The sequence below is a fragment of the Drosophila nasuta genome, unplaced genomic scaffold (genome assembly GCF_023558535.2).
Source record: "Drosophila nasuta strain 15112-1781.00 unplaced genomic scaffold, ASM2355853v1 ctg28_pilon, whole genome shotgun sequence".
NCBI lineage: Eukaryota > Metazoa > Arthropoda > Insecta > Diptera > Drosophilidae > Drosophila > Drosophila nasuta.
Window position 1 is genome coordinate 31,720 of NW_026869488.1, and position 22,798 is coordinate 54,517.

General features: G+C 34.6%; 2 long non-coding RNA genes across 6 annotated transcripts in view; both read right to left on the reverse strand.

The window, feature by feature from the left end:
* The window catches only part of LOC132797858 (uncharacterized), a 34,210-nt gene that overhangs the window by 3,281 nt on the left and 8,131 nt on the right, over window positions 1-22,798 (reverse strand). The window contains exons 1-4 of one of the 3 annotated variants that reach the window (XR_009633804.1): window positions 3,541-4,752; window positions 3,411-3,479; window positions 3,057-3,345; window positions 2,778-2,997 (exon numbers count right to left, since the gene is read on the reverse strand). This is a non-coding gene — a long non-coding RNA (uncharacterized LOC132797858). Of the gene's footprint in view, window positions 1-2,777; window positions 2,998-3,056; window positions 3,480-3,540; window positions 4,753-22,798 lie in introns of those variants that run through there. The other 2 variants (XR_009633803.1, XR_009633802.1) reach the window with 2 other exon arrangements.
* Window positions 20,635-22,434, reverse strand: LOC132797855 (uncharacterized). Of its 3 annotated transcripts, XR_009633797.1 has the most exons (5): window positions 22,197-22,428; window positions 21,567-22,102; window positions 21,360-21,504; window positions 20,906-21,260; window positions 20,635-20,836 (listed from the first exon to the last, which is right to left on the reverse strand). It is a non-coding gene; the product is annotated as an uncharacterized LOC132797855 (long non-coding RNA). The 3 variants fall into 3 exon arrangements; XR_009633796.1 differs by having other exon boundaries at window positions 20,906-21,504; window positions 22,327-22,434; XR_009633795.1 differs by having other exon boundaries at window positions 20,636-20,836; window positions 20,906-21,504; window positions 22,197-22,427.

A 22,798-nucleotide genomic window follows, 5' to 3' on the forward strand; every position in this document is an offset into this window, starting at 1 on the left:
AATTATTCACTTTGGAAGTGCACAAAATCACTTGAACGACAACCTCTTAGACAGATTTCTATTCGATGTCCTGGTGGTGAACCTGCAAAAAATGAAGTGGAGCAGGCCAATGCTTGTGGGAGAGACTCATCGCCAACAGAATTATAGTGATTTTGACTGAAAGCAATATCTTGCCAGACCATCAATTTGGCTTTCGAGGAGGACACGGTACTGTAGAACAAGTCCACAGACTGGTAAAGCATATATTACAGGCCTTTGACGACCTGGAGTATTCCAACGCAGTCTTTATAGATATGGAGCAAGCTTTCGATAAGGTGTGGCATGATGACTTATTGTTCAAAATTAAAAACCTCCTACCTGCTCCCTACTATGGAATTTTAAGGTCATATCTAGATGGACGTGAGTTTAAGGTCAAAGTTAAGGATACATACTCTAATAACTATCGTATGAGTGCAGGAGTACCACAGGGTTCATTGTACACTGCTGATATACCAAGCTCCTTCCAAAGCACTTACTGCGACCTATGCAGATGACATTGCAGTCATCTCCCTGCAGAACTGGAGGTGTCGATTGGACATGGATAAGTGCTTACCTCGTCGATCACTACATGGGTACTTACTAGATTAACCCTATAGTAATCGAACGTCGAACCACCTAGTCGACTCGAGTTTGCGATTGGCCCTGGATAAGTGCTTACCTCGTCGATCACTACATGGGTACTTACTAGATTAACCCTATAGTAATCGAACGTCGAACCTCCTAGTTAATAAAATTATGCGCATTAAAGCATAAGTACAAAATAACGGCAAGCATTGCTTTTGTTTTTGTTATTTTGTGGAAAAAGCATACACAAGATTAAAGACAAAACTTCGATTACGCTTTACATCGCTGTTTGTTTACGCGTCTTTGTTTTATTTTGTGCTACTCTTTTGCTCAAACGCAGCTGTTTGCTGGCTGACGAAATTTTGCAAGCATTTGAGTAGAGAAGTGCAAAGCGGATCAATCAATCAATTATTAGGTGAGTTACTTAAAAAATTAGATGTAAATTCATGTATTATATGTTTAATGTGTAAAATATTAAATAAACAGATAATAAAAGTACGACAAGCAGTTAGAATAATGTATAGTTTTACAGTGGAAAACTACAATGTGCCTAAAGAAGTGGAATTGGAAATTATGACAGAAAATCTACGTTATGGAAATAATGACAGGCGTTTGCAGCCCTAAAAAAAGAAGACAATTTCTTTGGTGTTATGATCGGTGAGTATTTTAAAAGATAATTATATAATAATCATTATCCACTTCAATCTATTAAAACTTTTTGAATCCTTTTTATTTCCAGATTCAATAACTGAGTACCAGTTGAGAAAGGCCTTGCAGCTCCAAAACAAAAAAAACTATATTTTAAAACTCAAGGTGCCTTAAAGTAATAAAAGTATTATTATTGAAATAAAGAAAAAATAAAATTAAACAAAAACTGTAATTGTAATTGTAAATTTTTTTTAAATTTATAATGGCCTACTCCTCTATGGGGTCCGATGTAAGCACTTATTTTACTGACCCTTCAATGGGGTCCCATGTAAGCACTTATTTTACCGGCCGTTCCATGGGGTCCCATGTAAGCACTTATTTTACCGGCCGTTCCATGGGGTCTAATGTAAGCACTTATTTTACTGACCCTAATATGTTGCACTATTTCACTAGTTCGTGGTAATCGAGGCGGTGGCGATTGACCCTATTTGCGGACATTTCATACAAAAACGGAAATTAAAAAACGCATGGCTAGACGCCACTTTGTAAGTAGTGACTGGCTCCTGGTAAGCGCTTATTTCACCAGCAACGAACTAGCGCTCAGAACTGCAGGGACTATAACTCCAGTTGCCGTAGAGAAGCAGCTAATGGAATACAAGAATATCTCAAAGCTCTTGCTGCTTGGTGTAAACGGTGAAACTTGAAAGTATCTCCGCTTAAAACAACGAACCCCTGTTTCACACTGAAGAGGCTTATAATGAATACCCCTGAAATCCAACTAGAAGGAGTTACTCTGGAGCAGCCATCCCAAGCCAAGTATCTTGGAATAACATTGGACAAGCGCCTTACATATGGGCCACATTTCAAAGCAACAGTTAAGAAATGTAACCTAAGGATCCAGCAACTACGTTCGCTTATACAAAGACGAAGCACTTTGCCGCTAAGATACAAAAGGGCAGTGTATGCGCATTGCATCCAGCCAATTTAGCTTTATGGTATTCAGATCTGGAAGATCGCAGTCAAATCCAATTTCAAACGGATTCAGGTGTTGCAGAATCGGATACTATGAAACATAACAGAGTGTCACTGGTTCGTGCGTGGCATAACGCTTCATAGAGACTTGAAGCTACATACTGTGGAAGAGCAGATTGGGAGACACACAAGCCGCTATAGCGATAAACTTAGAAGACATCGCAGCCTACTAGCCAGGAAGTTACTTCCTGCGAGACCATTGAGGCGTCTTAAACGGCAAGGCTTTGCCAAAACAATTAGGTGCCAATAACTCTGATACATATGTATGTAATCCTCATATTTGTGTTGAGGTTTGGTTTATTTTTATATTTGATACTCCTGTGATGTTCAAGTACTTTAAATTTGCTGTACAGATTCTTCACTTAATAAAATGAAAAAAAAATGTTAGCGAAACAGTACGTGTCAAAAACCCTGTATGTCAATTTCTCCCTTGTCAAACAAATTAAACTCTTATTATATTTTAATGGCTTTAATTAAATTTCGTATATACTTACACATATAGGTTTTGGTTGTGTTGAATTACCTATCCCACCATTTTGAAAGAGAAGAGCGAATTCTCGACTTTTTTCATACTCCGCAATCAATGATACATTCCACAAATTTGAAAAAGTGTCCCTTTGCTCGAATTTTATTGCCCAAATATAAAGTATATGCTTCAACTGAGCCCGTGGTTCTTGTGGATCGTTTGTATACCGATATATTTTTAGGTCCTTCCTATTAAAATTAAAAGATAAATGAATGAGAGAATACATTTAAAATGATGAAATAGATACCTTCTTAAGCCACTGCTTCTTAAAATATTTTAAAAAGGGCGAAAACATCTTCTTATCTGAGGCTGTGGCTTGAGCTTCAAGAAGACTAAATGCTTCAACAACAAATGCTTGCATTCCGGTAAAAGAGGTAAATTTCATAAACAGCATATACGCATGTTTACTGCACGAAAGCATTTTATCCAAACCAATAGTTTTGATTGCATTTCTTTTACATGCTTGTGTAAAATAGAAACAGCAAGCATAAAAAATTCATATTTGGATGCAAATTTTTCAAAGCGTTGCGCATCGCCTTCTCAAAATCGGATATACATAAATGATGTACCATTAAGACAGCAAATGTTTGAGTCAACATACATACGTAAACAGGTGTTGGTAACAGAGCTCCGTTTTACGTGTCATCAAAACAAATAGGAAAGGTGTTATCTAAAAAATAAATAATAATGTCAAATAAAATATAAAATTAAACAAACAATAAAATAATCACCTTTTGCATGAGTTTAACATATGTAAATATTAAGCAGTTGCTTAAAGTCCCCGAAAGGGCAAACTTTAAATGTGGCATCTATTAAAAAATGCCTATTCTGCTCCTCAATATTGCCTTGCATCAAAGTGATGACCTTGTCAGAAGCAAATATAAAACGAAACAAAAAATATTAAATTGAAATATGTATGTATATAAATTTCTGAATAATACATACACACACACCGTCATGTTTTTGAATAAATATACATATGTATCATATATACATACATATGTATACTAATGATTGTATGTATGCGTACGTGTATCTGTACTTACCTTGCGAGAACATCATGGGACATGGAACATGGTCCATGAATATGCTTTATTTTCTCAGGATTGGAAAAAAACGCGAGCCTTATCTGCACTTAAATAAACCCGTGCTTTACAATCCTTTAAACGGCACACATATGCAATATCATTCGATTTTAATTGTTTATTTTTTATGTAAATTTGTTGATCACTTGGAGAAAATAACAATATTTTCTTTAAATTATTTGAAAAATGGGACGCGGAGAACAATTATCGGAGTATGAAAGAGGCTAAATTGAAGCCTATCGTGAAAGTGGTCTTAGTCAATGCAAAATCTCTCGAAAATTTTACGAAGCCAAAATGTTGTGAGTAATTTTTTGAGAAACAAATCAAAAAATCAGAATCCGACGAAAAAAAATGTAATTTGGACATTTGGATACAATTATTACTATCACGATCGTCGAAAGGAAGAGCATTTCCTGAACCGTGGCCATAGCTGTGAAGGAGGCGTAATGGTTTGGGGGTCGGTATCAGTCCTTGGCACTTGTGACCTGCAATTTGTTACTTCCAAAATGAGGGGAGAAACCTACAAATCTATAATACAGACAGCGTTTCCTTATTACTCCAATATTTTTCACGTTATTAAATGGACTTACCAGCAAGATAACGCTCCTATTCATAAACTAAGGTGGTAAAAGAATGGATTAAGGATCAAAATGTGGACTTGCTCGAATGGCCCCCATATTCACCTGACCTTAATATTATATAATGGAAAACGTATGGGGGTTGCTATCGCGCAAGGTATATGAAGGAGGCAGGCAATTTGATAGCAAAACAACTTTAGTTGCGGCAATCAAACGGCCTGGACAACAATTTCGCTGCAAATACTGCAAAATTTGTATAGCTCGCTTCCCGATCGTTTATATGAAGTTATATCGAAAAACGGCGGTTTCACTCATTATTAAAATTATTAAAAATTACATTAGAAATGTACTTAAGCATAAGCCTAGTGCCAAAAATATGAAAATATAATTTGAATTTTTTCAGGTTGAACCTATTCAGATGAACGAAAATAAATCATTGATTTTGTTAAGCTTAAAAAAAAAAATAAATAAGGAATAAATAATATGTTTTTGAAAAAAAACTTTTTCAAATTTTAATTTTGATATGATTTAAGAATTAAAGAAAAAAAAATTATGTAAATCGGAAAAGTTGATTAGGAATTATAGATACATTATAGATACCACTCACATGATGAACCTATTCAGTTCAGCGGCAATATATTTATATAAATTTTTTCAATGTAATAGAAATAACGGAATTGGCGTTTGCGAAAAATTTTCGCTGATCTTCACTTTGCAAATGCATATATATATATATATTTATATATATATATATATATATATATATATATATATATATATATATATATATATTTTACATAAAGAAATATTCAAGTTTAATAAACTTGAAAGAATTTTGCATTTATCATTTATAGATTTCAAAATATGCGAATGCAAAGTCGCGCAAACGCACCTCTTGTGATTATGATGTTTGTAGGGCATATTTTGTTTTGATAACAACTTCTAAAATAAATTAATTATGCTTTGTCTTTTGCTTTGTAAAATCATTTGGAGATTGCAAGAAACGAAAGAGAACGCAAAAAGTAACATGCGATCACCAATAACGGTAAAAATTTTGATTTGCTTTATCACTTATTTTAATGTCCCGTGCGCGACCGAAAAACAACATTTCTTATCAGAAGATCCAAATCACTTGCTCGAATTGCATCAAATTTTTTTTGCAAACAGAGTTTGTGCGTGCAGTGAATATATAAAACAAATTTGGAAAAAAAAAAATATTTGGATTTTTGGTAATCGTTTAAAGTTTGTCCCGTGCGCGACCGTAAGTACACAACATAATTATATAAATAATTTTTGTATATTTTTTGTAAACTATATAAAATTTTAAATTATTTAAATGTAGATGAGTGTAACGAGTTGCCAAAAAAGAAGAGAAACTTGTAAACGGTGGAGAGAAAAGTTGAAGGAAGACCCAATAAAATGGGAAAATTATAAATTAAAGAACAAGGAAAGAATGCGGAACACTAGGCTAAACTGCAAAACGGCGACAAATGGAATTAATGAAGTAGTGGACAACAGGAGACAGATTGAGCGAATACGAAAGAGCCAATATCGGCAAAGGCTAGCAGAAAAGAGAGATGCAGAAAAATAGAAGCAGAAAACGATGCTGCAAAAAAGAAAAATCCCTACAAATGCAAGCAAACCTTGAGGAAAGCAGTAAAAAAGGTTGAGAATGCTCTGCCAAGAGACATAGAAAAAAAAGTAAGAGTACTTGAAATTTTGTTAAACAAATTTAAAGAAATTCCCCAAAAAAAGATTACGAAAACTGAATTCGAAAAGACCCTACCAGAGAGCTTAGTTAGCTCAATTAAAGAGTTTTATACTAATGACAATATTAGTGTCCAGGCCTCAGGAAAAGGGACACAATTTTGACAGCAGGCGAGGTAGTTGCCAAACGCTTCATGATGACGACAGTGCGTGAAGCATATGAGCTCTTCAAAAAAGACAATCCCACCGTAAAAATTTGTAAGTCCTATTTTTTAAGATGCGGCCACGTCATGTGCAATTAATAAATAAAACGCCGCACAATATGTGTGTTTGCATGTACCATGCTAACTTCGGTTATTTGCTGAAAAGCTGTGCAAAAATTATGCCATTTTTCCCCAGCAATTTCGAAAGCTTTCTTAAAACTGTTTGCTGCAATATACTTAGTGAAAATTGCATGACAAGCAATTGTAAGAAGTGCTTAAACGATTTAAGATACCAACTTATTCCTCTCTCATATTTACACAATATGAATGATGAAGTAAGTTGGCAGCATTGGCGCAAAATTAATAACACCATGGCCCTTTCAACAACCGATGCAACTCTATCGGATCTTATTGTTGAGTTGGAAATGGCATTGCCCTCTTTTAAAACTCATTTTTTTGACAAAAGAGCCCAGCAAAAATATTTTGATGAAGCAAAAGAAAACACATCAACTTCAACTGAATTGGTGATTCAAATTGATTTTGCCGAAAATTATAGGCTCACAAGTCAAAATGAGATACAAAGTGCTCATTTTAATTATCGGCAGGTAACCATTTTTACTTGTGTAGCTTGGCTGCGAGGCGTTAAAAAGTCGTTTGCTGTTATCAGTGACAAGTTAACGCACAATAAGCTCGATGTTTTCGTTTTTTTTGGTGGAGATTTTGAAAAATATTAAGACATATGGAAGTTTTTCAAAAATATTAATTTTTTCTGATGGCTGCTGTTCGCAGTTTAAAAATAAATTCATATTGTCAAGCCTAGATGATATAGCAGCATTAATAGAATGTTCAACATTGGAGAGGAATTTTTTTGCTAGCTCTCATGGGAAAGGAGCTGTTGATGGTGTTGGAGCAGTAGTAAAACGAAAAGTTTGGCAAATGACAAAATCAAAAAGTATGGTTTTACCTGATGCATTCTCTTTTTATCAGTGTGCACTCCAATATGTTAAAGGTGTACAACTAATTTTTTTGTCAACAGATGAAATTAACAAAGATATTTTGAAATACAACTTAGACGAAAAATGGAAAGAGGTAAGAAATATACCTGGTATATCTAAGTTCCACTTTTTTTCGTCGTCTTATAACGAGGTAAAAGCAGCGAGGACTGCTTATTCCTTGCAAGATACTATTCTTTGTATTAAATAAATTTATAATATTAAAATAACATAAATAATAAATTAATACAACAATCTATATTACAATTAATTTAATGTAAATATCATTGAAGTTAAACTTTTTCGATTTAAAAAAACACAACAATTTATTAAAGTATTTCTTAAGTTTCTTCTTTTGTAAAAATAAATAAATTCACTATTTTTGTTAATTTAAAAATGTTTTTTCGATGTATTTTTCAAATATTTCTCAACAACAGCAATGACAAGAACATAAAAATAGTGGCGGTAAAAAATGTCCCGTGCGCGATGTCCCGTGCGAATTTACTTCAAATTTAATTAAAAAAAAAATACAAGTCGTTTTTGAAAAAAATTATAACCTTCTTAAAGAGGCATCAATGCACAAAAGTTTAAAATTAGTTGCATTAAAATATTGCCTCTGGATTCGCTGAAATTTGCGTTTGAATTGGTTGACCTCTTAAACCACTTCCGTTTTGTGTCCCGTGCGAATCGCTTGACTTCTGCAATTATCTTCTAAATGAAAAAATACCCCACATCAATCTTTGCACCAATGAAGAGCTAATAAAATGCTATACATTAAGCTTTTCATTTGAAAAAAAAATGTTTCCTTTTTACCGTGTTTTTACTTTGAACGCGTACGAATGTCCCGTGCCCATATGTATATTCCCCAAATTTTTAAAAGTGTACCTCACATACTAGCGAATAATGGGATACCAAGAATTTTGCAATTTTGGGCGTTCCCACTCATATGTACTCATCAGTGCTGCCACCAGATGTGACCAGAGTAAGCAATAATAGAGTAATAGCCTATTTCCACTGCACTAAAAAACCTCGGTTTTTTTCGTTTCTCATAAGAAACAAATGTCGGTTCGAACGTAAAAGAACTGAGTCGCAGTGGAAATAGGCTAAACTCGTTAACAAGAGGCGAAATCAGAACGTATATCGGTAATCGAGCTTGGAAACAAGCCTAATGGCACTAACCATACAATACATAGATGCGTCACTTCATACAACCAAAAGGCATCATTAAAACTGTATTATTGCCGCCCCAGTCGGGCCGTGCGCTGCGATTCGAACACCGAGCCTCTTCGGCTCATTCGAAAATTCGAAGTTCTAACGCAGCGCGCAGCGTTGAGTTCAGTGTTGCCAACTCTTAGTGGTCGTTTATAGCAGTGAAAGCATAAAAAAATAGCCAAAAATAGCAAGATTTCTTAAAAAATAGTAAATTAAAATAGCCGTTAGTTTTCAATAACAAAATCTTATATTTTTGTACATTCAGTGTACAAATCTAATGATTCTTCCTCGATAAGCAAATTGTTTAAAACTTGCGCAATTTCCACCTCCTCGGAACCAATATATTAGAAAAATGCGGTAAACTCATCAAGTATTTTTGTAAAGCTTATATCTGTCGATTCATCATTTGCATGGCGTTTTGCAGACATTCCTGGAAATGTGGCGACAGCACATTTTTATACCCGCTACCCATAGGGTAGAAGGGTATTATAACTTTGTGCCGGCAGGAAATGTATGTAACATGTAGAAGGAGGCATCTCCGACCCTATAAAGTATATATATTCTTGATCAGCGTCAACAGCCGAGACGATCTAGCCATGTCCGTCTGTCCGTCTGTGTGTCTGTCCGTCTGTCCGTATGAAACACTGGATCTCAGAGACTATAAGAGATAGAGCTATAATTTTTTTTCGACAGCATTTGTTATGTTTGCACGCAGATCAAGTTTGTTTCAAATTTTTGCCACGCCCACTTCCGCCCTCGCAAACTTTTTGTAAACTATATAAAATTTTAAATTATTTAAATGTAGATGAGTGTAACGAGTTGCCAAAAAAGAAGAGAAACTTGTAAACGGTGGAGAGAAAAGTTGAAGGAAGACCCAATAAAATGGGAAAATTATAAATTAAAGAACAAGGAAAGAATGCGGAACACTAGGCTAAACTGCAAAACGGCGACAAATGGAATTAATGAAGTAGTGGACAACAGGAGACAGATTGAGCGAATACGAAAGAGCCAATATCGGCAAAGGCTAGCAGAAAAGAGAGATGCAGAAAAATAGAAGCAGAAAACGATGCTGCAAAAAAGAAAAATCCCTACAAATGCAAGCAAACCTTGAGGAAAGCAGTAAAAAAGGTTGAGAATGCTCTGCCAAGAGACATAGAAAAAAAAGTAAGAGTACTTGAAATTTTGTTAAACAAATTTAAAGAAATTCCCCAAAAAAAGATTACGAAAACTGAATTCGAAAAGACCCTACCAGAGAGCTTAGTTAGCTCAATTAAAGAGTTTTATACTAATGACAATATTAGTGTCCAGGCCTCAGGAAAAAGGAACACAATTTTGACAGCAGGCGAGGTAGTTGCCAAACGCTTCATGATGACGACAGTGCGTGAAGCATATGAGCTCTTCAAAAAAGACAATCCCACCGTAAAAATTTGTAAGTCCTATTTTTTAAGATGCGGCCACGTCATGTGCAATTAATAAATAAAACGCCGCACAATATGTGTGTTTGCATGTACCATGCTAACTTCGGTTATTTGCTGAAAAGCTGTGCAAAAATTATGCCATTTTTCCCCAGCAATTTCGAAAGCTTTCTTAAAACTGTTTGCTGCAATATACTTAGTGAAAATTGCATGACAAGCAATTGTAAGAAGTGCTTAAACGATTTAAGATACCAACTTATTCCTCTCTCATATTTACACAATATGAATGATGAAGTAAGTTGGCAGCATTGGCGCAAAATTAATAACACCATGGCCCTTTCAACAACCGATGCAACTCTATCGGATCTTATTGTTGAGTTGGAAATGGCATTGCCCTCTTTTAAAACTCATTTTTTTGACAAAAGAGCCCAGCAAAAATATTTTGATGAAGCAAAAGAAAACACATCAACTTCAACTGAATTGGTGATTCAAATTGATTTTGCCGAAAATTATAGGCTCACAAGTCAAAATGAGATACAAAGTGCTCATTTTAATTATCGGCAGGTAACCATTTTTACTTGTGTAGCTTGGCTGCGAGGCGTTAAAAAGTCGTTTGCTGTTATCAGTGACAAGTTAACGCACAATAAGCTCGATGTTTTCGTTTTTTTGGTGGAGATTTTGAAAAATATTAAGACATATGGAAGTTTTTCAAAAATATTAATTTTTTCTGATGGCTGCTGTTCGCAGTTTAAAAATAAATTCATATTGTCAAGCCTAGATGATATAGCAGCATTAATAGAATGTTCAACATTGGAGAGGAATTTTTTTGCTAGCTCTCATGGGAAAGGAGCTGTTGATGGTGTTGGAGCAGTAGTAAAACGAAAAGTTTGGCAAATGACAAAATCAAAAAGTATGGTTTTACCTGATGCATTCTCTTTTATCAGTGTGCACTCCAATATGTTAAAGGTGTACAACTAATTTTTTTGTCAACAGATGAAATTAACAAAGATATTTTGAAATACAACTTAGACGAAAAATGGAAAGAGGTAAGAAATATACCTGGTATATCTAAGTTCCACTTTTTTTCGTCGTCTTATAACGAGGTAAAAGCAGCGAGGACTGCTTATTCCTTGCAAGATACTATTCTTTGTATTAAATAAATTTATAATATTAAAATAACATAAATAATAAATTAATACAACAATCTATATTACAATTAATTTAATGTAAATATCATTGAAGTTAAACTTTTTCGATTTAAAAACACAACAATTTATTAAAGTATTTCTTAAGTTTCTTCTTTTGTAAAAATAAATAAATTCACTATTTTGTTAATTTAAAAATGTTTTTCGATGTATTTTTCAAATATTTCTCAACAACAGCAATGACAAGAACATAAAAATAGTGGCGGTAAAAAATGTCCCGTGCGCGATGTCCCGTGCGAATTTACTTCAAATTTAATTAAAAAAAAAATACAAGTCGTTTTTGAAAAAAATTATAACCTTCTTAAAGAGGCATCAATGCACAAAAGTTTAAAATTAGTTGCATTAAAATATTGCCTCTGGATTCGCTGAAATTTGCGTTTGAATTGGTGGACCTCTTAAACCACTTCCGTTTTGTGTCCCGTGCGAATCGCTTGACTTCTGCAATTATCTTCTAAATGAAAAAATACCCCACATCAATCTTTGCACCAATGAAGAGCTAATAAAATGCTATACATTAAGCTTTTCATTTGAAAAAAAAATGTTTCCTTTTTACCGTGTTTTTACTTTGAACGCGTACGAATGTCCCGTGCCCATATGTATATTCCCCAAATTTTTTAAAAGTGTACCTCACATACTAGCGAATAATGGGATACCAAGAATTTTGCAATTTTGGGCGTTCCCACTCATATGTACTCATCAGTGCTGCCACCAGATGTGACCAGAGTAAGCAATAATAGAGTAATAGCCTATTTCCACTGCACTAAAAAACCTCGGTTTTTTTCGTTTCTCATAAGAAACAAATGTCGGTTCGAACGTAAAAGAACTGAGTCGCAGTGGAAATAGGCTAAACTCGTTAACAAGAGGCGAAATCAGAACGTATATCGGTAATCGAGCTTGGAAACAAGCCTAATGGCACTAACCATACAATACATAGATGCGTCACTTCATACAACCAAAAGGCATCATTAAAAACTGTATTATTGCCGCCCCAGTCGGGCCGTGCGCTGCGATTCGAACACCGAGCCTCTTCGGCTCATTCGAAAATTCAAAGTTCTAACGCAGCGCGCAGCGTTGAGTTCAGTGTTGCCAACTCTTAGTGGTCGTTTATAGCAGTGAAAGCATAAAAAAATAGCCAAAAATAGCAAGATTTCTTAAAAAATAGTAAATTAAAATAGCCGTTAGTTTTCAATAACAAAATCTTATATTTTTGTACATTCAGTGTACAAATCTAATGATTCTTCCTCGATAAGCAAATTGTTTAAAACTTGCGCAATTTCCACCTCCTCGGAACCAATATATTAGAAAAATGCGGTAAACTCATCAAGTATTTTTGTAAAGCTTATATCTGTCGATTCATCATTTGCATGGCGTTTTGCAGACATTCCTGGAAATGTGGCGACAGCACATTTTTATACCCGCTACCCATAGGGTAGAAGGGTATTATAACTTTGTGCCGGCAGGAAATGTATGTAACATGTAGAAGGAGGCATCTCCGACCCTATAAAGTATATATATTCTTGATCAGCGTCAACAGCCGAGACGATCTAGCCATGTCCGTCTGTCCGTCTGTGTGTCTGTCCGTCTGTCCGTATGAAACACTGGATCTCAGAGACTATAAGAGATAGAGCTATAATTTTTTTTCGACAGCATTTGTTATGTTTGCACGCAGATCAAGTTTGTTTCAAATTTTTGCCACGCCCACTTCCGCCCTCGCAAACTTTTTGTAAACTATATAAAATTTTAAATTATTTAAATGTAGATGAGTGTAACGAGTTGCCAAAAAAGAAGAGAAACTTGTAAACGGTGGAGAGAAAAGTTGAAGGAAGACCCAATAAAATGGGAAAATTATAAATTAAAGAACAAGGAAAGAATGCGGAACACTAGGCTAAACTGCAAAACGGCGACAAATGGAATTAATGAAGTAGTGGACAACAGGAGACAGATTGAGCGAATACGAAAGAGCCAATATCGGCAAAGGCTAGCAGAAAAGAGAGATGCAGAAAAATAGAAGCAGAAAACGATGCTGCAAAAAAGAAAAATCCCTACAAATGCAAGCAAACCTTGAGGAAAGCAGTAAAAAAGGTTGAGAATGCTCTGCCAAGAGACATAGAAAAAAAAGTAAGAGTACTTGAAATTTTGTTAAACAAATTTAAAGAAATTCCCCAAAAAAGATTACGAAAACTGAATTCGAAAAGACCCTACCAGAGAGCTTAGTTAGCTCAATTAAAGAGTTTTATACTAATGACAATATTAGTGTCCAGGCCTCAGGAAAAAGGGACACAATTTTGACAGCAGGCGAGGTAGTTGCCAAACGCTTCATGATGACGACAGTGCGTGAAGCATATGAGCTCTTCAAAAAAGACAATCCCACCGTAAAATTTGTAAGTCCTATTTTTAAGATGCGGCCACGTCATGTGCAATTAATAAATAAAACGCCGCACAATATGTGTGTTTGCATGTACCATGCTAACTTCGGTTATTTGCTGAAAAGCTGTGCAAAAATTATGCCATTTTTCCCCAGCAATTTCGAAAGCTTTCTTAAAACTGTTTGCTGCAATATACTTAGTGAAAATTGCATGACAAGCAATTGTAAGAAGTGCTTAAACGATTTAAGATACCAACTTATTCCTCTCTCATATTTACACAATATGAATGATGAAGTAAGTTGGCAGCATTAACGCAAAATTAATAACACCATGGCCCTTTCAACAACCGATGCAACTCTATCGGATCTTATTGTTGAGTTGGAAATGGCATTGCCCTCTTTTAAAACTCATTTTTTTGACAAAAGAGCCCAGCAAAAATATTTTGATGAAGCAAAAGAAAACACATCAACTTCAACTGAATTGGTGATTCAAATTGATTTTGCCGAAAATTATAGGCTCACAAGTCAAAATGAGATACAAAGTGCTCATTTTAATTATCGGCAGGTAACCATTTTTACTTGTGTAGCTTGGCTGCGAGGCGTTAAAAGTCGTTTGCTGTTATCAGTGACAAGTTAACGCACAATAAGCTCGATGTTTTCGTTTTTTTGGTGGAGATTTTGAAAAATATTAAGACATATGGAAGTTTTTCAAAAATATTAATTTTTCTGATGGCTGCTGTTCGCAGTTTAAAAATAAATTCATATTGTCAAGCCTAGATGATATAGCAGCATTAATAGAATGTTCAACATTGGAGAGGAATTTTTTTGCTAGCTCTCATGGGAAAGGAGCTGTTGATGGTGTTGGAGCAGTAGTAAAACGAAAAGTTTGGCAAATGACAAAATCAAAAAGTATGGTTTTACCTGATGCATTCTCTTTTTATCAGTGTGCACTCCAATATGTTAAAGGTGTACAACTAATTTTTTTGTCAACAGATGAAATTAACAAAGATATTTTGAAATACAACTTAGACGAAAAATGGAAAGAGGTAAGAAATATACCTGGTATATCTAAGTTCCACTTTTTTTCGTCGTCTTATAACGAGGTAAAAGCAGCGAGGACTGCTTATTCCTTGCAAGATACTATTCTTTGTATTAAATAAATTTATAATATTAAAATAACATAAATAATAAATTAATACAACAATCTATATTACAATTAATTTAATGTAAATATCATTGAAGTTAAACTTTTTCGATTTAAAAAAACACAACAATTTATTAAAGTATTTCTTAAGTTTCTTCTTTTGTAAAAATAAATAAATTCACTATTTTTGTTAATTTAAAAATGTTTTTTCGATGTATTTTTCAAATATTTCTCAACAACAGCAATGACAAGAACATAAAAATAGTGGCGGTAAAAAATGTCCCGTGCGCGATGTCCCGTGCGAATTTACTTCAAATTTAATTAAAAAAAATACAAGTCGTTTTTGAAAAAATTATAACCTTCTTAAAGAGGCATCAATGCACAAAAGTTTAAAATTAGTTGCATTAAAATATTGCCTCTGGATTCGCTGAAATTTGCGTTTGAATTGGTGGACCTCTTAAACCACTTCCGTTTTGTGTCCCGTGCGAATCGCTTGACTTCTGCAATTATCTTCTAAATGAAAAAATACCCCACATCAATCTTTGCACCAATGAAGAGCTAATAAAATGCTATACATTAAGCTTTTCATTTGAAAAAAATGTTTCCTTTTTACCGTGTTTTTACTTTGAACGCGTACGAATGTCCCGTGCCCATATGTATATTCCCCAAATTTTTTAAAAGTGTACCTCACATACTAGCGAATAATGGGATACCAAGAATTTTGCAATTTTGGGCGTTCCCACTCATATGTACTCATCAGTGCTGCCACCAGATGTGACCAGAGTAAGCAATAATAGAGTAATAGCCTATTTCCACTGCACTAAAAAACCTCGGTTTTTTTCGTTTCTCATAAGAAACAAATGTCGGTTCGAACGTAAAAGAACTGAGTCGCAGTGGAAATAGGCTAAACTCGTTAACAAGAGGCGAAATCAGAACGTATATCGGTAATCGAGCTTGGAAACAAGCCTAATGGCACTAACCATACAATACATAGATGCGTCACTTCATACAACCAAAAGGCATCATTAAAAACTGTATTATTGCCGCCCCAGTCGGGCCGTGCGCTGCGATTCGAACACCGAGCCTCTTCGGCTCATTCGAAAATTCAAAGTTCTAACGCAGCGCGCAGCGTTGAGTTCAGTGTTGCCAACTCTTAGTGGTCGTTTATAGCAGTGAAAGCATAAAAAAATAGCCAAAAATAGCAAGATTTCTTAAAAAATAGTAAATTAAAATAGCCGTTAGTTTTCAATAACAAAATCTTATATTTTTGTACATTCAGTGTACAAATCTAATGATTCTTCCTCGATAAGCAAATTGTTTAAAACTTGCGCAATTTCCACCTCCTCGGAACCAATATATTAGAAAAATGCGGTAAACTCATCAAGTATTTTTGTAAAGCTTATATCTGTCGATTCATCAATCAATAAGCTAAATTTTGAATTTGCATGGCGTTTTGCAGACATTCCTGGAAATGTGGCGACAGCACATTTTTATACCCGCTACCCATAGGGTAGAAGGGTATTATAACTTTGTGCCGGCAGGAAATGTATGTAACATGTAGAAGGAGGCATCTCCGACCCTATAAAGTATATATATTCTTGATCAGCGTCAACAGCCGAGACGATCTAGCCATGTCCGTCTGTCCGTCTGTGTGTCTGTCCGTCTGTCCGTATGAAACACTGGATCTCAGAGACTATAAGAGATAGAGCTATAATTTTTTTTCGACAGCATTTGTTATGTTTGCACGCAGATCAAGTTTGTTTCAAATTTTTGCCACGCCCACTTCCGCCCTCGCAAATCAAAAAAATTGAATAACAAGCGTAATTTTAAAGCTAGAGTTGCGAATTTTGGTATATACAATATTTACTATAGTAGTTATGATTCCTGAAAATTTGGTTGCGATCAGATAAAAATTGTCGAAGTTATTAAAGAAATACTTTTGTTTGGGCAAAAACGCCTACTTACAAGGGGTCTTAGTTGCTTTGGCTGACAATCTGGTATATTGTGCCGTCTATGGTATATTTTGAATGCGGTACTATGTCGATAAACCAAATATACCATTTGGTATTTTTTAGTATTTTTGCAGTATATTTGGTATATTTTGAGAAAATACCGCAAAATATGTTTCTTTTATTCAAAATGGGTAGCGGGTATCTCACAGTCGAGTACACTCGACTGTAGCTTTCTTACTTGTTTATAACTGCCATGCACATTGTTCGATGAATTTTTATCTGGCGTTTCTTAAAGATTTGCGCGCACAAATTATTAAGGTGGTCAACCGAACTGATTGAACAGTGTTGAGCCACAAACAAGCAGAGATTCCTTTGAGAATGTCTCTGTAGATGTTTTGGGAAACTCTATTGTTTGGTTACCTCGCCGTACTTCAAGGTTTGCCTTGTGTTTTTTAGTTTCAACGGGCGATTTCAAGTCCCACAACTTTGCATTTAATGTGCATTTGCAATATTTGCAAAATGCTTTTGATTTGTTAGTTAAATCTTTTGCAATACAGTCCTTAAGTTGGAGATCCTCCAACTAAGCATCGCGAACTATTTGTCTATACAATTTAAGAAACAACCGCACAAACACAATAATCAGTGAATTTGAATTAGAGATGGTAGCATTGCGAGCGCGAAACGATGTTGAGAAAATACCAAGTACCCAAAAGCTACAAAGGGGTAAATAATATTTTAGTATTTAAAATACACATTTCGGTCACGCTGGGCGGTAAGCGTGGTGTGTATATATCGATAGCCACAAACAACGTCTCTATTGCCAATATACGATTTCCGAAAATTAAATTTGAAGGTCCACTTTTTTTTAGTCGACTTTAAATAAATAAATATAATCAAATATTAGAAATAATTTAAAATAGCTAAAAAATAGCAAATTTTTTTTGTGAAATAGCCAACATAACAGGCTCTAGCAAAATTGAGTGGTTTCTAGTTTTAGGTCATGCAAAATAGCCAAATCTGGCTAGAAAATAGCCAAGTTGGCAACACTGGTTGAGTTCAGTCGCAGATCAAATGCGGAGCGATGAGCACGGGCGCATTTCGTTGCGCTCTGCTTTCGTTTCTATGTATGCGTGTATGTATCTACATCCTCGCTTATATCAGTATGTGTATGCATGTGAAGTTTTGCAACGTGCGGTTGCCTCGCAAACAAGCAGCTAGCGCACGTCAATTTTGTTTTGCCGCGACGAAAGTCTCGAAGAAGAGGACAACAACAATTGCTCGCGTTCTATATGTTTGCAGTTAAATGGCACTTGCACAAGGGCCGCGTTGGCTCTGCTGGTGGTTTGCAAGCCAAACGTGTTGTGGGTCCGGGTTCAACTCCCGATCGAGAATATGTGTGTATTTTGTTTTTTTTAATGCGATTTACATTTTTTTTATTCCATTTCAAGTTTACTGACAGAATAAGAACTAATCGCGCATTGATTTTTGATGATTTTCAAATTCCTTTTTGCAAACACTTTTTAAAACTAAATTTTAAAAAGTTTGAACTTTAAAATTTTGTTTTTTACATTATTCAGATAACATAAACATTTCAGAAAATAAAAGAAAATATAAATAATACAATTATTATTATTAAAAGTTCAATCTTTTTTTAAAAGATAAATACATTTTTGTAATTTAGTTTTAATTTTAATTTTCGCTAGAAAATTTTCTAATGAATTAAAATTAAAAATGGTAAAAATATTAAATATAAGTATTGAAAACATATGTAATTAATATTTTATTGTAATTATGTTTTTAATATTTTTCTGTAATTTTTTGTATTGTTAAATTGTATTATTATATGATTTACAAAAATGTATTTATTAAAACAACAAAAAATTAAACTTATAATAATAATAATTTCTCTAATTTTCTGAAATGTTATTGTTATCTTAAAATGTAAAAACAAAATTTTAAAGTTCAAACTTTTTAAAATTGAGTTTTAAATATTGCTTGCAAAAAGAATTACGACTTTATTTTATTATTTAAAATTACAAAACTGTAAGTCATTAAAAATTAATGCGCGACTAGATTTTACTTCTGTCAGTAAACTTGAAAGGGAATGAAAAAATTTAAGTCGCACTAAAAAAAACAAAATATGCACATATTCTCGATCGGGAAACCCGGACCCACAACACGTTTGGCTTGCAAACCACCAGCAGAGCCAACGCGGCCCTTGTGCAAGTGCCATTTAACTGCAAACATATAGAACGCGAGCAATTGTTGTTGTCCTCTTCTTCGAGACTTTCGTCGCGGCAAAACAAAATTGACGTGCGCTAGCTGCTTGCCAGTGAGGCAACTGCACGTTGCAAAACTTCACATGCATACACATACTGATATAACCGAGGATGTAGATACATACACGCATACATAGAAACGAAAGCAGAGCGCAACGAAATGCGCCCGTGCTCATCGCTCCGCATTTGATCTGCGACTGAACTTAACGCTGCGCGCTGCGTTAGAACTTCGAATTTTCGAATGAGCCGAAGAGGCTCGGTGTTCGAATCGCAGCGCACGGCCCGACTGGGGCGGCAATAATACTGTTTTTTAATGATGCCTTTTGGTTGTATGAAGTGACGCATCTATGTATTGTATGGTTAGTGCTAATGGTTAAAGCGCGTTGTTAATTTGAACAAAAATATACACATTGTGTATGTTACTACGTATGTACATATATATATACTAACATATGTTAATAACATATGTATATGTACATATATATTATCTATTATACATAATACATAATTCATTCAAGTGTAAGATGAGTCGCTAATAAATCGGCGAAGATATGTCGTTTTCGTAACGTCATAGCTCCTCGCGGAGTTATGGCGGTTTTAAAACGACAAATCTCCACCGAACAAAACATAACATAAACAGAACATATCTCCGCGCGGAGTTATGTCGTTTTTTTGTTTGGCGGAATTATGTCGCGCGGAGATATGTTGCTACCCCGAAGCAATATTAACGTAGAACTCTCATTTCAACGAATGCAACGCAAGTTAATTGATGTTTGAAGTCTGCAAAACAAAAGCAAACATGCATATTGGAAAATGGAAGTGTTAATAAACTGAACTGAAAAGACCGCTTCTAATTGTGGACTTATGCATTTTTTTTAAATTTAGTTTGAAAGAAATAACTTTCTCGGGGCTCCTTTTTAAGCTAGTCACCAGGCAGAACAAAGAGCATTATATATCGTCATTTCCAGGAAATAGTTGCTAAAAACAATGCACGGCAGCGTTTCTAATTAGATTTGGTCTTTTTCTTGTTTGTTTAAGGTTAAAATGTTGTTTTATAAGATTTTTGCTATCGGATACATTACTTCATTTCGCCGACTTACACATTTTTCAAGACAAAGTCAAATGTCTTGTGTTTTTATTAATAATTCGAAAACGACAACTATTGGAGGCTAGTCTTATTTTCAAAAATTTTTGCAATGTACATACATTTTGCAGAATGTATATTTTTAACATAATTTTGTTCGTTTAAAGATGTTTGAATATCACACATGCGATCCTGTATATGCCCATATGTGAGTTTATTACTAACAAATTACTTCAACAACCAAAGGCAAAAATGAGGGGTCAGCATCTCATCTACATTCACTACATGCCGACTTTGACGCAGTTACAAATATCAAGCCATTGAAATACCAAACACAAAACTGCTGGAAAGGCGTTTCGTGGTCTTCCTCAACATGACCATCAATGGAAACTTTGCTGACAAAATGAAAATATATATGTATATATTTATTTTCAATATTCAAATTTAATGAAACTTTAATTTATAGATAGATAGCCTCTTCTTTGGGTTATGTTGTGTTGGAGGTTGACCGGTAAACTACATGTACTCAGAACTAAGTTTTCAAGTTAATTTTACTTTTTTGTTATTGTATTCGGTTAACGTATATTATTTTTATTTACGCCTACATATGTTAGATAAGTTATCTACAACCATTGTCGTAGTTCAACTAGTTCAACATTCTCATTTCCGACTCACATAACGTGTAGTAGGGCATGCGATTTAGGGGCTTACTAAAAAGTCCTTAAATTTGAATTTTGTCGAACAAAGTTTTGAGTCTTTGTTTAGTGCATTCGATGATCAATTGATTTTGCTCGTTAAGTTTAACACTGAAGTAGAAGGAGCCATGGATAGATTATGAAGCGAACAACTCACGTGGAATTGCATTGCTTACTCACCGGAATACATAATCACTATCTATCATCGATATTGGCGCACATCATGATGCGTCTGAGAACGATTCAAGAAAGTATGGGGACCTCATCAATATGCTGGTTACTGGCCAGGCGACCGCCGTTCATTTTAGGAACGGACGAGCAATCCAGTAGTCAGGCAATCCGGTTTTGTAATAAACTTGCCGAGATTAACGATTGAATGAATTAACCATAAATCCCCGACCATGAACGCCCAGAATCGAATGCAAATTCATATCAAACTTAGAGTCCAACTTGTACAAGAACATCCGAATTCAACCAACAGTTATTATGCAGAGTATGTATTTATTGTTACATCAATATAATGGCAAGCTGTCACCTTTATGAGTAGAAAGAGTGAAAACCAAATGATGTAAACGCGTTGACCGGAACTCGAACCAGGTGTACACCCAAAAAGGACTATTTTTATTGAACATACGTTAATTTCCAATCTGATAATGTATTTTCCATTACATTATTTAAAATCCATGTCTCTGCGTTTCTGCGTATACAGTACTTGGACAAAAGCCAATGTCCGAGGTCAAGCCAATTCTTATTGAAAGAGTAAAGGCATGTTCCTATGGCTGATGCAAAACAAAAAAGAAGAAACGTAATGGATTATAGTTTGTTCCATGTCATTACTTACGCAAACGCTTGCTGCAAATTTGACTTTGGGACCGCTCTCCGGCTTTTACTGTCCTAGGAAAGCATGCCAAGCATGGTGAAGACGAGCGGCTCTGTCAGGATTCTTGTGAGATGAGTGTTTAGATGTTGCTATTTGGCAGCTTATTAGCTACTTATTTGTGATTAAAAATTTAATATCCAGAAGAATAGATACCACTCCCAGATTGTGATTTTTGCTCCAAGTTTTACGCTTGATCTCATATGTTTTCTCTCCAAGCAAGACAGTACGTTAATCTCTGCCGTCTCTACATGTAAGCGTTTTTATTTGCTCCGTCCAGCAGTATCAACAGACTATTTATCCTTTTTCTTCTGTTTTTCTGGCATAATTCAACGTCCCTAAATTATCAGATGACATTATACATTTTTTGCAGTTCTTGTGATATCCCTTTTTCTTGGATTTAAATTGTTCCACTGCCATTCCATCAGTTAATTTGGTCTTTGTCTGTTCAGCCTGCTTCTTTTGATTTTTATCTCGTGCCAGGTCACGTTGATTTCCGCCTGAAAGTAATAAATTAATAAAGGTTGAAATAAACTTTCGATTTTTATATGCAAGCATGTGTACATGTGTACATGCAGCAATGCATTTACTAACATCGAAACGAGGGTATAGGTTAGAAGCGCACCACATACATATACACATAACTAGTTGCTAGTATTTTTAACCGATTTATATTGAAAAATATAAAATACTAATGAAATTATATAAATATTGGAATGTTTACTTTGATTCCAAAAGCAAAACTACATTGACAGAATCCTCACTGTACAACAATAGAATGAATGAGAACATCAATTCTAGATTTTGTATTTTTATTTATTTGTTAACATCAAATGGAAAAATAATTCTGAATTGAGTACTGTCACGTTCAATGAATTTGTATGTTATGCTGTGTTTGCCATCCAACGAATTAACATTTTGCCAGCTGTTATTAACAGCGATAAGTTTCCATTTACAAAATAGTTTCAAATTATAAAAATAGTATTTTCAGTAGCAAAAGCGTTACACATTTTTTAAATATATCGTCAAAATTTAAATTAATTTTAATAGAATTAAAAATATTTAGATATTGGAGCGAAAAAAATCGATAGTTTGTAGACAGCTAGTCCGTTTACTGCGAATATTTTAGTCTGTGTTGGTAAACGCTGTCTAACTAATGAATATATCGATATTTTGAGGTGCTTTTTTCATTTACC